The 14,476-nt window shown below is 42.6% G+C and overlaps 1 protein-coding gene and 1 long non-coding RNA gene across 3 annotated transcripts in view; one reads left to right on the plus strand and one right to left on the minus strand.

Moving 5' to 3' along the window:
* Nucleotides 1-14,476, minus strand: part of LOC112263049 (sarcoplasmic/endoplasmic reticulum calcium ATPase 2) — a 45,946-nt gene that overhangs the window by 17,832 nt on the left and 13,638 nt on the right. The gene's annotated exons all lie outside the window — the stretch shown is intronic.
* Nucleotides 1,478-5,874, plus strand: LOC112263051. The gene is made up of 2 exons (XR_002955441.2): nucleotides 1,478-1,521; nucleotides 5,479-5,874. It is a non-coding gene; the product is annotated as an uncharacterized LOC112263051 (long non-coding RNA).

Here is a 14,476-nt window from a genome sequence, read left to right on the forward strand (position 1 = left end):
CCAGGACACCCACCCGGGTTCTTCACCTGCGGGATCGTCTGAGACCAGCCACCCAGACAGCTAATGAAACTGAGGAGTATTTATGTTTGTAATAAACCCTTTTGTGGGGAAAACTCATTCTGATTGACTGGGCCTGGCTCCCCAGTGGGTTGGCCTATGCCCTCACAGGCCCACCCATGGCTATGCCCCTGCACAGTCATTGATTTCCTTATATGAACTGTAACTGATAGCAGCTGTTTCCCGTCATCCCCACTGAACAGGAAGAGGTGGAGGAGATAATCCCAGATGCTGTCACTCGGACATGGAGCCCCGCCTTCCAAAACTCAGACGCAACAGGAGTGGCTCTTAGAACAAACAGTACACACTGGAACAGAGACACCGAGAGAGAGACACCGACAGAGAGAGACACCGAGAGAGAGAGAGAGACACCGAGAGAGAGAGAGACCGAGAGAGAGAGAGACCGAGAGAGAGAGAGACCGAGAGAGAGAGAGAGAGAGAGAGAGAGAGAGACCGAGAGAGAGAGAGACCGAGAGAGAGAGAGAGAGAGAGAGAGAGAGAGAGGCACAGAGAGAGAGAGACTCATCCCGGTGTGCAGTTGGGTACGTGTGTCAGGCCATATTAATACAGACACTGGTGCCAGGAGTTCTGGACCACCAGTGGCCATGGGCCAATCGTGTGAGACAGCTTTTCTCCAATATGATTGTGTAGAGCTCAATCGCATCTTTCAACTGTCTAATGTGGAACAATTTGTTTCACTCCTGATTAGGTCAGGCAATCTACCTCACAGAGGGAAGTATAAAATTGTATCAAAATGTTATTTGTGCCGAATACAACAGGTGTAGACTTACCGTGAAATGCTTACGTACGAGCCCTTGCCCAATAATGCAGAGTTAAAAGGTAAGAACATTTAGTTAAATGAAAAAAGGAAATAGTAACAATAATGAGGCTATATACAAGGAGCACCGGTACGACGTAGTTGCGATACAGTCAAATGTACATGTAGGTTTTAACTAATGTTAGTTGTCTGACTTTATTAGCCGGCTAATGTTTAACACCATAAACTCAATTATTTGATCAGTTAAATTGGATAATGTTGCTCAACATTTCTCTGGCTAGCTAACAGAGAATTCTATCCAGCTAGCAAGATACTTATTGTGCCACACTTAATCCCCTCACCTCAAACTATCCAAATTAGAGGTTGCCCGATTAATCGGAATGGCCGATTAATTAGGGCCGATTTCAAGTTTTCATAACAATCGGAAAATTGTAATTTTGGACGCTGCTTTTTTTCCTCTTTTTTTCACACCTTTATTTAACTAGGCAAGTCAGTTAAGAACACATTCTTATTTACAATGACGGCCTAGGAACGGTGGGCTAACTGCATTGTTCAGGGGCAGAACGACAGATTTTTACCTTGTCAGCTCAGGGATTCAATCTTGCAACCTTACGGTTTAGTCCAACGCTCTAACCACCTGCCTCATGAGGAGCCTGCCTGTTACGCGAATGCAGTAAGAAGCAAAGGTAAGTTGCTAGCTAGCATTAAACTTATCTTATAAAAAACAAAATCAAATCAATCATAATCACTAGTTATAACTACACATGGTTGATGATATTACTAGTTTATCTAGCGTGTCCTGCGTTGCATATAATCGATGCGGTGCACATTCGCAAAAAAGGACTGTCGTTGCTCCAACATGTACCTAACCATAAACTTCAATGCCTTTCTTAAAATCAATACACAGAAGTATATATTTTTAAACCTGCATATTTAGCTAAAAGAAATCCAGGTTAGCAGGCAATATTAACCAGGTGAAATTGTGTCACTTCTCTTGCGTTCATTGCACGCAGAGTCAGGGTATATGCAACAGTTTGGGCCGCCTGGCTCATTGCGAACTAATTTGCCAGAATTTTACGTAATTATGACATAACATTGAAGGTTGTGCAATGTAACAGGAATATTTAGACTTACGGATGCCACCCATTAGATAAAATACGGAACGGTTCCGTATTTCACTGAAAGAATAAACGTTTTGTATTCGAGATTATAGTTTTCGGATTCTACCATATTAATGACCAAAGGCTCGTATTTCCGTGTGTTATTATGTTATAATTAAGTCTATGATTTGATAGAGCAGTCTGACTGAGCGATGGTAGGCACCAGCAGGCTCGTAAGCATTCATTCAAACAGCACTTTCGTGCGTTTTGCCAGCAGCTCTTCGCAATGCTTCAAGCATTGCACTGTTTATGACTTCAAGCCTATCAACTCCCGAGATTAGGCTGGTGTAACCGATGTGAAATGGCTAGCTAGTTAGCGGGGTGCGCGCTATTAGCGTTTCAAACGTCACTCGCTCTGAGACTTGGGAGTAGTTATTCCCCTCACTCTGCATGGGTAACGCTGCTTCGAGTGTGGCTGTTGTCGATGTGTTCCTGGTTCAAGCCCAGGTAGCGGCGAGGAGAGGGATGGAAGCTATACTGTTACACTGGCAATACTAAAGTGCCTATAAGAACATCCAATAGTCAAAGGTATATGAAATACAAATGGTATAGAGATAAATAGACCTATAATAACTACAACCTAAAACTTCTTACCTGGGAATATTGAAGACTCATGTTAAAAGGAACCACCAGCTTTCATATGTTCTCATGTTCTGAGCAAGGAACTTAAACGTTAGCCTTCTTACATGGCACATATTGCACTTTTACTTTCTTCTCCAACACTTTGTTTTTGCATAATTTAAACCAAATTGAACATGTTTCATTATTTATTTGAGGCTAAATTGATTTTATTGATGTATTATATTAAGTTAAAATAAGTGTTCATTCAGTATTGTTGTAATTGTCATTATTACAAATATTTGTAAAAAAAGTTTTCTTTAAATCGGCCGATTAATCGGTATCGGCTTTTTTTGGTCCTCCAATAATCGATATCGGTTTTGAAAAATCATCATCGGTCGGTTACAGCTCATGAAGTACGCTTCATCACCTTCTCGCCCCCGTCTCCGTGGTCAGGCTTCTCACCTACCTCTTCGTTATCGTTCAGGGGACGCGCCAGCTACCCTTTCACACTCTCTCTGTATTTCCATAGCGCTCGCTGACGCTGTAACTAGCACATTGGTTGTGTCTCCTCTCTTCAGTCACGTGCTGCATTCTGTTATGTGAACGATTGGCTGAGCCTTGGATACAGCCCGTATTTCTCCAAATGCGCATCACTCGTTCACTTACAGCTAGTAGTGATCCAAAGCCCCCCGCCCAAAGTTCTCATTGGATCTTCACGAATCACATAGATCACCTATTTTGGATTCAAACGGCGAACTTCGCCGAAAGGTGACTACTTTGCATCCCTGAAAAGTGACTAGGCAACCAGGATAGATAATAAAACAGAGTAGCAGCAGGGTATGTGAAGAGTGTGAAACTGTGTCTGTGTATCTTTGTGTGTGTGTGTGTGTGTGTGTGTGTGAGAGCGTATTGTGGCGTACCGCGGACAAGCCACAAGGGGGAGACTCGTCGAGGCCTGGTGGTGACAGACATTCTACATCATGCGGTGGTGGCTCCCTCTGCTGGACATGCCAAGTCTCGACGGGTCCTCCGGCCAGGACTAATTGGGGCTGATTGCTCACCAGCCGTACGGGGCCCATAAAGCTGCCAGGAGTGCAGCACACGGGAGGGTTGGAGGTAGTGAGAGGTTGCTACCGAACAGAGGTCCTCACGTTCTGCTAGAACCAAGGGGCTTGGTGTTCTACCCCAGAGGAAGCTGGGTTATTTCTCTTTATTGTTTTAAATAAACACCCTTGAAAGTTGACAGTCATGACACCCACACTCCGGGAGTGAGGTAACACTCATACAAGCACGCCTGCAGGCCCATCTGACCGGGCATGGTGAGGAGATGTCTCTCTCTTGTGCCCACAGTGGCTCCAAGCGGTATTCGACCGGGCAGACCACCATCATGACGCCACAAGAGAGCTGCCAGATGGTGGTGGGTGCCGTACCAGAGTTTCTGGTACCCCTCCTCGTGGAACAAGATTGTCCGCAGCACTGTGGAAGCACAAGCTGGTAAAAAAAGGAGTATGAGCCCATGCTCCCCCTCCTTGATTTCGAGGGACCCCTGAGACACCTGCCCTAAGCCCCCTGAGGGGGACAGTTCAGGACCTCCCAGTGGGAGGATCCGAACTTGAAAGCCGCTGCAGCCCAAGTGATAGTGGTGGATGGCCAGCTTCTTCTGGGGTTGAATGACCGGCAATACCCCCATTTCCAAGTCGAAAATAACCTGTTGTATCAGGTATCGCACGAACAGGGAGAACTTCGAGAGGTGCTGTTGCTGTCCTACCGGTACGTCGGGAACCATTCTTTAGCTAGCCCACACCCTTTTGTTGGGGGTGCAACTGAGAATGGAGAAGACCCGGTAACGGATTTCCGCCTGGGTTGATGTGGGCCGTGGAAGACTATTGCCGTAGCTACCCAGAGTGTCAAATCACCGCTCCAAAAACACACGGTACGAAAGAGGCCATACCAGATCCCCAAAGCCCGAAGGAAGGCCGTGAAGCAGGAGGTGGAGGCTATGCTGAGGATGGGAGTCATCGAAGGAGTCCCAAAGTGCAGCACTATCATGCTGGTGCCCAAACCGGACGGTAGTCTGCGTTTCTGCAATGACATCTAGGGGGTGAACAACATCCGTTTGTTTGACGCGTTTCAGCGCCTGATGGACTTAGTCCTCCGACCCCACCAACAGTACGCAGTGGCCTATTTGGATGACATCATCCACAGCCAAGGTTGGGAAGCGCTGACATGCCTCCAGGTGGTACTGGATGCGCTCAGGAAAGCCGGGTTGACAGCAAATCCCAAGAAAGGCAAGCTGGGGTTCGAGGAGGTGGAGTTCCTGGGGTATTTGATTGGACAGGGGGAATGTTATGTTCCAGGAGAGGAAGGTCCAAGTGGTTCGTGACTGGCCCGTTCCCCACACCAAGACAAAGGTCAAGTCCTTCCTGAGGCTGGTGGGATACTATCACTGGGTTTATCCAACGTTGCAGCTATAGCCTCCCCCTTACCGATCTGACCAGAGCCCACCTTCCAAAAACAGTGAAGTGGTTGGATGAGGCCAAAGTGGCATTCAGGCGCCTGAAAGAAGCCCTGTGCTCCCATCCGATTCTCGTGACGCTCGATTTCCAGGTACCGATGCTCGTGCAGACGGATGCCTACGACACAGAACTAGGGTCTGTCCTGTCCCAGGTACACAATGGCGAGGAACACCCCATCATGTACATAAGCCAGATGTTGGTACCCCGGGAATATAAGTACTCGATTGTCGAGTGTCTAACGGAAAAGTGGGCTTTAGACACTTAAGTAGTACCTGTTGGGCACCCACCTCACCCTTGTCCCAGACCATGCTCCCCTGATCTGGATAGCCAGGGGAAAGGAGACGAACGATCGAGTCACCTGGTGGTTCTTGTCCCTTCAACACTTTTCTTTTTCTGTTGTGCACAGGTCAGGTGTGAAGCATGGGAACGCGGATGCCCTATCAAGAAGGGAGATGTACATCGCACTGACGACCGGAAGGGGCGTACCGTAGACCAGCCACTAGGGGGAGACTCGAGGCCTGGTGGTGACAGACCTTCTACATCACGCTGCGGTGGCTCCCTCTGCTGGACGTGCCAGGTCTCGTCGGGGCCTCCGGCCAGGACTAATTGGGGATGATTGCTCACCAGCTGTAAGGGGCCCATAAAGCTGCCAGGAGGGCAGCACACGGGAGGGTTGGAGGTAGTAACAGGTTGCTACCGGACAGACGTCCTCATGTTCTGCTAGAACCGAGGGGCTTGGCGTTCTACCCCAGAGGAAACCGGGTTATTTTTCTTTGTTTTAAATAAACACCCTTGAAACTGTGTGAATATTTAGAGTAGCACATTTTTATTAACTGCTAAGCAGTCTTGTGTCTTGGCGGTAGCAGAGAAAACAGTCTGACTTGGGTGGCTAGTGTCTGACAATTTTTAGGGCCTTCCTCTGAAAAAAAAAAAAGATCATCAACCTCACTTGGTCTATTCAGACAAAGGCAAACTGTTACAGAATAATATCTAAAGGCCAAAGAAAGATACGTTTGGGAAGAGTTTTAATATACAATCTGATGCCAAACTGAACAGAAAGAAAACATGACCAATCAAATGTTTCCCCTTCAGCCATGAAGTTTAACGGCCACATCCTAAGGGTTGTGTAATACTTCCTGTGCTAAGAGACAATACATTTTTTAAGAAACACTTATGACTGCAGGACAGGAGGGAACTAGAGAAACAAATTGGGATGGCTTGAAGCCGTTTAAAAATTGCACTTGTTGATGTCATAAGAAAAAAGGAAACGCTAACAGTCTAAGAGTGAAAAGCACAAGGCACACATTACATTGTCCTGGTGCAGTTCAACTGGCCAGCAGGACTGCTCTGGATGAAGTGTGTGTGTGTATATATAATCTGTCCCTTTATGTCAACATCCTACTTGGTACCAGGCCAAAACTCTGTGACAGTCTCCACACCTAGGAGAGTGAGACAGGCAGCGTAGCAACAAGACGCACAGACTCAAGAGTCAGTGCCAGACATGACTCCCAGGGGTGTCCTTCTTTACAACAGAGGAGTAGGTCCAAGAAAGGCCGCCAAACCAGGAAAACAGACGGACCCAAGCCCTTGGTGTATGACTGCATGACACAGCAGGTTTCTGTCTGTCCAATCCTGAGGGTGCAGGTGCTGATGGCAGATACAACAAAAGGCTGAAAAGCTGCTATTCTGAGGAGGCTATTTCAGAAGCACTCAACAGGTAATAACGTCCTGGAACTCTTAAAGTGCTCTTAACCAGCTGTTCTTGTCTAGGCAGCATCCACTACTGACCAAGTGTATAGTACACTAACTATTCAGGTAGATGGTAATGGAAACTGTACTATAGAGGCACAAAATAGGTAAGAGGAATAAAAAAAAGAAATGGAGGTACTTATTCAAGAACTATTAAGTGTTATGTACTACAAAAATAAAGCGAATTGGATGGAAATGTATACATTTTTCTTGAATCTTCAACATACAAATACTACCAAAAATAATTTACAGAAACTCATAAGAAATTCATAAGAAAAGTCATCCATGATTCAACAAATTATATTTTGAAAGAGGAAGGAAAATATTTTTTTCAGTCTCCTCCATTTCCACTGAATGATGTTATCTAAGGATTTATTTCCTAATAATAATCTAAAATTAAGACATTTACAGAAAGACCTGTGTGAAGGCCAACTTACAGAAGAGGAACTTTGAGGCAATTTTAATTACTCCTATAAAAATGGTAGACTTTCAGGTACTCAACAAGGTCTGATTTCATTACTACTAAAACAGGACCCAGGTGGTAAGTATAAAGATCCAGTCCATTTAAAAAAAACTGGAGGTCTCTAACACTTTAATGTTGTAATGCGAAAATTCTGGCGAGCCCAGATATTGTTCATCCTGGTCAGACAGGTGTTTTACATGGACGATATATTGGAGATACTACACGACAATTACTTGAAATCATTGAACATTATAAAACATTAAAAAAGACACCAGGCCTGGTCTTCATAGCAGATTTTGAAAAGGCATTTGATAAAGTACGACTACAATTTATATATAAATGCCTGGATTACTTTAATTTTGGTGAATCTCTTATATAATGGGTTAAAGTTATTTACAGCAACCCCAGATGTAAAATAGTAAATAATGGTTACTTCTCAGAAAGTATTGAGCTTTTAAGAGGAGTAAAACAAGGCTGTCTATTGTGTCCATATCTATTTATTATGGCCATTGAAATGCTAGTTATTAAAATTAGATCCAACAAGAACATCAAGGGGATAGAAATCCAGGCGATAAAAACTAAAAAGTGTCCATGTATGTTGATGACTCCAGTTTTTTATTAAGTCCTGCACAGTCTCATTGAAGATCTGGATCACTTTTCTGGCCTCTCTGGACTAAAACCTAATAATGACAAGTGTACCATATTACGTATTGCATCATTAAAAGACATTGATAAACTACAAGGTAGTGTAAATACTAAAAATGAGTGGATGGTGATGTAGACATACTTGTTATTCACATCTAAAAATATATACAAGAACTTACAATTAATTTCAATAGAATGTTTGCAAAAATAGATAGAATTCTGCAACCATGGAGAGGTAAATACTTGTCTATTTATGGAAAAATCACATTGATGAACTCTTTGGTCTTATCACAGTTTACTTACTTACTAATGGTGCTGCCCACTCTAAATGACTAATTTAAAAAAATCATATGAGCAAACAATATTTCATTTGTAATTCTAAGCCAGACAAAATTAAACATGCCATTTATATAATGAATGAGTTTGGGGGGGGGGGCTAAAATGAGATATTAAAGCTTTAAACCTCTTACTAAAAGCTTCACTCATACATAAGTTAAACTTAAACCAAAAATGGTTCTCCAGTAGGTTATCAAGAAAGGCTCATCCTTTGTTCATAAATTACCTTTATACAGATTACAACTTCCAAAGAAATTATTTTTTTTCTTAAACAAGCCATACAAAGCCGGTTACAATTTCAGTTTTATCCTTCTGAAAAGATAGAACAAATGTTATGGTTAAACTCAAATATACTGATGAATTAAAAAAAATGGAAAAAATGTATTATATTTAGTAATGATATTATGAATAAAACGGTGGAGTTGTGTCACATATGCAGCTATTGAAAATATATGGGGATGTCTGCTCAATCCATACGCATAACTAACTGATGGCAGCACCACAAAAATGAGGCAAGTGGAAAAGGGAAAAGGTAGGGAACTTGTTCGCCTGCCATGTATTAAAAAGACACAAATATGCAAAATATGCAAAATCCTAGTATGAGGGAGTGTGAGAGCGATGACACCAAATTTAACACACCTGCTCCCCATTCACACTTGCGAACTTTAACACTAACGAGTCACATGACACCGGGGAGGGAAAATGGCTAATTGGGCCAAATTTGGAGCGGTTTAGCAGTTTAGACATTAATGGCTGTGTTGAGTTATTTTGAGGGGACAGCACATTTACACTGTTATACAATCTGTACACTCACTACTTTACATTGTAGCAAAGTGTCATTTCTTCAGTGTTGTCACATGAAAAGATATACTCATATTTACAAAAATGTGAGGGGTGTACTCACTTTTGTGATATACTGTATGTATGTACGTACGTGTGTATGTAGAGTTGAAGTCGGATGTTTACATACACCTTAGCCAACTACATTAAAACTCTAACTCAAAATTCCTGACATTAAATCCTAGTAAAAATTCCCTGTCTTAGGTCAGTTAGGATCACTACTTTATTTTAAGAATGTGAATAGTCAGAATAATAGTAGAGAGTGATTTATTTCAGCCTTTATTTCTATCATCACATTCCCAGTGGGTCTGAAGTTTACATACACTCAATTAGTATTTGGTAGCATTGCCTTTAAATTGTTTAACTTGGGTCAAACGTTTCGGGTAGCCTTCCACAAGCTTCCTACAATAAGATGAGGAATGGGCCAAAATTCACCCCTGACAGAGCTGGTGTAACTCGGTCAGGTTTGTAGGCCTCCTTGCTCGCACACACTTTATCAATTCTGCCCACAAATTTTCTATGGGATTGAGGTCAGGGCTTTGTGATGGCTACTTCAATACCTTGACTTTGTTGTCCTTACGCCATTTTGCCACAACTTTGGAAGCATGTTTGGGGTCATTGTCCATTTGGAAGACCCATTTGCAACCAAGCTTTAACTTCCTAACTGACGTCTTGAGATGTCACTTCAATATATCCATAATAATTGTCCTTCCTCATGATGCCATCTATTTTGTGAAGTGCGCCAGTCCCTCCTGCAGCAAAGCACCCCCACAACATGATGATGCCACCCTGTGCTTCACGGTTGGTATGGTGTTCTTCGGCTTGCAAGCCTCCCCCTTTTTCCTCCAAACATAACAATGTTCATTATGGCTAAACAGTTCTATTTTTATTTCATCAGACCAGAGGACATTTCTCCAAAAAGTACGATCTTTGTCCCCATGTGCAGTTGCAAACCGTAATCTGGCTTTTTTTAATGGCGGTTTTGGAACAGTGGCTTCTTCCTTGCTGAGCGGCCTTTCAGGTTTTTTATTTTTCCTTTAGTTAACCAGGCAAGTCAGTTAAGAACAAATTCTTATTTTCAATGACGGCCTAGGAACAGTGGGTTAACTGCCTGTTCAGGGGCAGAACGACAGATCGACCTTGTCAACCTTCCGGTTACTAGTCCAACGCTCTAACCACTAGGCTACCCTGCCACCCCAAATCAATAGAAGTCAGCCAAGACCTCAGGGAAAAAAATTGTAGACATCCACAAGTCTGGTTCATCTTTAGGAGCAATTTCCAAATGCCTGAAGGTACCATGTTCATCTGTACAAACAATAGAACGCAAGTATAAACACCATGGGACCAAGCAGCCATCATACCACTCCTTCGTCTCCTAGAGATGAACGTATTTTGGTAAGAAAAGTGCAAATCAATCCCAGAACAGCAAAGGACCTTGTGAAGATGCTGGAAGGAAACAGGTACAAAAGTATCTATAGCCACAGTAAAATGAATCCTATATCGACTTAACCTAACTATTGTTTGTACAGATGAACATGGTACCTTCAGGCATTTGGAAATTGCTCCCAAGGATGAACCAGACTTGTGGATGTCTACAATTTTTTTCCTGAGGTCTTGGCTGACTTCTATTGATTTTCCCATGATGTCAAGCAAGGAGGCACTGAGTTTGAAGGTCGGCCATGAAATACCTCCACAGGTACACCTCCAATTGACTCAAATTATGTCAATTAGCCTATCAGAAGCTTCTAAAGCCATGACATTTTCTGGAATTTTCCAAGCTGTTTTAAGGCAGTCAACTTAGTGTGTGTAAGCTTCTGACCCACTGGAATTGTGATACAGTGAAATAATCTGCCTGTAAGCAATTGTTGGAAAAATTACTTGTCATGCACAAAGTAGATGTCCTAACCGACTTGCCAAAACTATAGTTTGTTAACAAGAAATGTGTGGAGTGGTTGAAAAACAAGTTTTAATGACTCTAACCTAAGTGTATGTAAACTTCCGACTTCAACTGTAAGTAAAACATCACAGCACAATTGAAAAATATATGGTACATGGAAACCAAACGAGAGTGGTCTGTGGTGATAGGAAGGGATGGGCTGAGAGGTGGGATTAAAGAGTTTGTTTGGTAATATATTACTGTTATGTGATCGCTTTATGGAAAAGTACCAAGTATGTCAAATGTATATGCAGCAGAAAAGCTGTTAGTTTTTTTTAACAAGATGTGTCCTCCGAAAAAGGGGGCAGGTAAATATGGAAGGGTAAATACAAGTCAACATTTCTAAGAACTTGTAGAATCAGAGAAAAAGACAAAGGCCATGTGATCTTATTTAATTATTTTTAACCTTTATTTAACTAGTAGGTATGTCAGTTAAGAACAAATTCTTATTTAAAATGACAGCCTACCCCGGCCAAACCGGACGACACTGGGCCAATTCTGCACCGCCCTATGTGACTCCCAATCACGGCCGGTTGTGATACAGCCTGGATTTGAACCAGGGTGTCTGTAGTGACACCTCAAGCACTGAGATGCAGTGCCTTAGACCACTGAGCCACTCGTGAACATCATAGCTAGCTGGAGTAACAACCATTTGTCTGACCAATTAACGCTTAAAAAAGTTAAAAGATATTAGAATCCTGTTGTCTTTTTCATCTTCAAAGTAGTTTAATAATAATTGTGTGTGTGTTTATTTGTCCCATTTCATGTGTGAATTGGACATTTGTTTTTTGCATATTCAACTACCCCGGAGACACCCTCGGAGAGTGGGGTTACGGCCAGGGTCTGTGATTAAGGTTAAGCAATTAAGGTTAAGTGCCTTGCTCAAGGGCACATCAGATTTGCCACCTTGTCGGTTTTCAGTGGGTGTACTGAGATCTCCAGTCTCCTCTCGTAACCAACCGAACAGGGCTGTGTGTAGGACTGTACAGCACACTAGACACAGACAGATCACTATGTCCCCTCCTGGGCCAGGTATGGTTGCCGTGGCAACAGGACAGCGACAGAGTCAAATGACACCTAGAAGAAGACCAGTGGGAGGGGCGTCAACAGTTCAGGCTGCTGCAGTCACTATGGGACTTTTGGCTCTAGTGCGCCCAGTGAAATCGTTTAGGATTTGTTTTAAGTACTCTCTCCATGGTGAAAGTAGTAAGACATATGTCATTTGTTGTAAAGATCTGTGTGAGCTTCATTTACTATAATCCTAAATCAAAATATTTAATCTGACATATTAAATTATTTTATATTATGCAAATGTCCCTATGGTGGACAGAACGTGTTACTATATTAGACTAACGTTTTCACCACACTTTAGTTACAGGAAATACACGTCCTTTTTTTTACCTCAGATTGGTGATGATAGTCATCACGATTACACAAAGTCGATTGCTTGAAACAGATCAATAGATTTGGTTTTGTACCGGTGTCTGTGTCGTATGCGCCTGTCGGTGGCGGGACTGCAATTCACCAGACTGTTGAATGTAATTTACCAGACCAGGGTGTCAGGAAAAAAATGTGAACTTTTTTGACAAACTTCTCTAGCCTCAACACCACACATTGATTTGAGGGTCAAACTATCACTCAAATTAGAGCCAACCCCTGTCGTCATTTAGAGATAAATGTGAGATTATGATTCACCGAAGTTAAATCATTAGAAAAGTGTAGCATTTCCTTCTGAATCATATTCTCACATCGATTTCTAAATGGCGACAGGGGTCGGCTTTCATTTGAGTGATAATTTGACCATCAAATCGGTGTGGCATTAAAAGGTCAGAGACATTGTAGGAAGATCGCCCACATTTGTTCTTGTCACCGTGGTCCCAGTTCCATTGATTTCAATACAAATACCAAATGTGAGTGATTAATTTGCGTGTGTCATTGATTACAGTAGAACAAGCTAATCAAGTCCAGTCTAGAGCTTTAACGGTACTAATTTAGTAAAATACAAGTTCTGAACAAGTGTATAAGAAGCAATTTTGATGTCTTGTTTTTCAAAAATATCCGACTTACATCAGCATATAGATTATGCATTTGTACACTTAAAACCAGTGTGTGGACACTGATAAAAATGAAAAATTAAGGAAGTAGCAACAGTATCATATTCGACTTATGTTTTAGGAATATAAAAAAAAAAAATGGTACTAACATTTTTCAAAAGGATTCTACTTAAAAATCAGGCAAATACTCCTGAATGAGCACAAAATCGTGCTATAATGTATTGATTTTGATAAGGGAAATCTCCAAAATGTGTTTGTCCTTCCTACCAGTGGCCTGTGCTGTGTGGAACATAGAACAGATGCTGCCTGACTGCCAGGGTCCTGCTGGGATATATGAAGTAACATAGCAGAGGTCAGGGGTCAACATGCCTAACTATCGGTGACCTCTACACACATCAGCCAGTTTATTAGGAACACCACCCCATTCGCAAAAATTCAAATCGCTCCTACAGACAGTGAGTCAGGGGGCTGTGGCTTGCTATATAAAGCAGACAGGCATCCAGCTACGGTTCGATTGAACAAAACTAGTGACCTAAGCGACTGAGCGTGGTATGATCGTCAGTGCCAGGAACACTGGCTCCAGTATATTAAAAAATGGCTGCCCTCATGGGCTTTTCACACACAACAGTGTCTAGGGTTGAGCGAGAATGGTGCAATAAACAAAAACCATTCCAGTCAGCGGATGTCCTGTGGTTGAAAACAGCTCTTTGTCGAAGGAGAATGGCAAGAATTGTGCAAGTTAATAGGTGTGCCACAAACAAACAAATAATGTCACAGTACAACAGTGGTGTGCAGAACCGCATCTCGGAACGCAAAAATCGCCGATCCTTGTCACGGATGTGCTATCGCAGCAGACAACCACATCGGGTTCCACTCCTTTCAGCTAAAAACAAGAAGAAGAAGCTCCAGTGGGCACACGGTCAGTGACACTGGACAATGGAGTGGAAAAACATTGCCTGGAACATGACAGCAAGTTCAGTTAACTTGAGAGTCCTGCACAGTCCCCAGACCTCAACCCAATAAAGCATATTTGTGATGAGATGGAACGGGCTGTTGGCAGAATGAATGTACCACTGTCTGATCTGTAGCAACTGCATGATACCATCGCGTCAGCATGGACCAACATTCATGTGGAAAGTTTGACACCTTGCAGAATGCCCCGAGGAATTCAGGCTGTTCTGGAGAGAAAGGGGGGTCTGACCTGGTACTAGATGTACCTAATAACTGTCGGGTGAGTATATACTGGACAAAACATCTGTAATGTTGGATAATTCAAATAATACATAAAGTAGACAAGTACAGTTGAAGTCGGAAGTTTACATACACTTAGGTTGGAGTCATTAAATCTTGTTTTTCAACCACTCCACAAATTTCTTGTTAA

Source organism: Oncorhynchus tshawytscha, linkage group LG12, assembly GCF_018296145.1.
Source record: "Oncorhynchus tshawytscha isolate Ot180627B linkage group LG12, Otsh_v2.0, whole genome shotgun sequence".
Taxonomy (NCBI): Eukaryota; Metazoa; Chordata; class Actinopteri; order Salmoniformes; family Salmonidae; genus Oncorhynchus; species Oncorhynchus tshawytscha.